At 39.3% G+C, this 2,204-nt stretch overlaps 1 long non-coding RNA gene across 1 annotated transcript; it reads left to right on the forward strand.

Moving 5' to 3' along the window:
- The first annotated feature begins 975 nt into the window (after nucleotides 1-975).
- Nucleotides 976-1,876, forward strand: LOC110444208. The gene is made up of 2 exons (XR_002462214.1): nucleotides 976-1,461; nucleotides 1,807-1,876. It is a non-coding gene; the product is annotated as an uncharacterized LOC110444208 (long non-coding RNA).
- The last annotated feature ends 328 nt before the right edge of the window (nucleotides 1,877-2,204 follow it).

Genomic DNA, 2,204 nt, shown 5'->3' on the forward strand with positions numbered 1-2,204 from the left:
GTAAAGGTAACATCCGGAACACCTCGAGCCTTTCTCTGAGAAAAAAACCCTCGGAGGAGGTGAATGTTTGGTTACAATTACAATAGTCTAATTAAAGCTATCCAATAAAGTTTGTTTTATTTCTGTAACACTGGTGCTAACATTGACAGGGAAGTCGAATTTATCCGAGTTGATAAGTCTGAGACAGAAAACTCATATCTGAGTTCCAACATAGTAGAAAAGGGCCGAGGGCGGCCCCATTTTAAAGCAGATGACTCCAGACCTGTGTCTGTGTTATCTGGTCTAAGCAACACGTATAAGTGACTGTCACTTTGGTTTCATTTTAAACAGACAACCCTACGAAATATTGTTGATAAATGGCTTAAAACACGATTAAAGTCAAATAACATATGTACTCAGTATTGCCTGCGCAGTTAAAGTGCCTGGTGCTTTTACACAAGCTTATGACCTTTAGATTTTTCCGTTCTTCATGTATAAAAGCCGGTTCGCATGCTTTGTAGCTATTGAAACTATAAACAGTCTCTAACTTGTTTTTGTTCTGTGTTGTATAATTGGTTAAACAATGCTAGAAATGCCGACATGTAAATGTTTTCAGGAAGAATTACCTGAAATAACTGTACTGATGTACCTGTGTAGTATCAACTGTGTGAGTATATAACGTTTGTAACTAAACATGCTATGCACATGCACTACTGAAGGGCCGTATTGTTAAAAGGATTTCCATACGTCATGTCACCCTTGATATATAGGAACATGTTGTCATTATTATTACTAACAAACACACAGAGATTTATTTTACTTTCTTTATTATACGGCGCTGTAGATCACGTGACGTTCCCTTCTTACACACATTACTTACGGATGGTGTGTTTACTCTGCTCAGGAATTTAGTGTGTTGCGTGATGTCATTACACATAAAATAACTATTTTTTGCCCACACATAACTATACGCTAAGTAGTGTTAACTTTATGGCTCTTTATTAACTACACTATAATAGCGTCGTGTCCATACTAGGAGCTGACAATTCTGGGTCGTGGACCCCAACAGGGTACTGTGTTACTTATCCCCATGCCCATTAACAGGACTATAGCCAGTCCTAGCTGTTGTTTAGTTTGATTTGTTAGCATTATCTGGCACTGATATTCCCACGTTATCCTCCTAACTCTTAGAAATCAACACATATATCGCATATTGGGGCGTGCAAAGCTTACGCATCCTGGTGATGCGAGGTCGGGTGCATTTGTGTCAGAGAGTTATATGTCTGTTTAAGTGTCCTTAAGAAAAGACGAGCCCCAATCCGGAAGTATGTGTATGGACTTCAGACGACCAGCTACAGTAAAGTAAGCGTGTAGACAATTGTGATCACACAGATATATTTCCAGTGTCTACAATGTTCAGAGATACAGTGCTGTGGTGTATAGCGATTGTTACCATTGTCTGGATCACACTCACCTCAGGAGGTATGTAACAATGTTCATTGTCGATACTAGAATGGTGTACCTCTGTTAATTATTCCTGTTAACATGCTACATTCATCTACTCGTCTACACGAGGCAGTAACATAAAACACAGGCTAAATCTACTGACGTTGTCGTATTCATTTCACTTTTTTAATTATTCTGCTCCTGTTGGTTATATGTCATCTGGTTGATTTAAAGTATCCTGAAACAATAACGATATGAAGCGCCAAAGTATCCGGATTAGTCATATGATTTGATGTATATCTGAAACCTGTTGATCAATCAAATATCTGTTGATTCTCCTGTTTTTTCACTTGACCTTATATTCCTCTTGCTCCGATCCAGAACCGTGTGCCCACGATGTCCGCCTGATACAGAACCAAACTGGATACTACGTCACATGGTCAAGTCTGGGAAAAAAATGTGGTAGCAGTTGGATACGGACCTATCCACAGGAAGCTTACAACGACACCAGGTTAACATCACCACCGATCCTTATACCATTTGGTACTTTTCAGAAACCAAGTGTTGTATGTACAAGTTGTGATAGAGTCACTGATATTGTCGTCGCCACAGGTAAGATGTCTTTCTACATAGTACTTTGTAATGATAGCGGTGGGAATAAACACATACAGGTAACTAGTAATAATTGTAACAGGTGGCCGTTACAAAGGTCCCCCAAACGACCCCTGTTGGACTTAAGGACTTAGGCAGAATCAGACAACATCTAAATTTCGACCAAT

This window comes from Mizuhopecten yessoensis, unplaced genomic scaffold (assembly GCF_002113885.1).
Source record: "Mizuhopecten yessoensis strain PY_sf001 unplaced genomic scaffold, ASM211388v2 hete_36062234, whole genome shotgun sequence".
Taxonomy (NCBI): domain Eukaryota; kingdom Metazoa; phylum Mollusca; class Bivalvia; order Pectinida; family Pectinidae; genus Mizuhopecten; species Mizuhopecten yessoensis.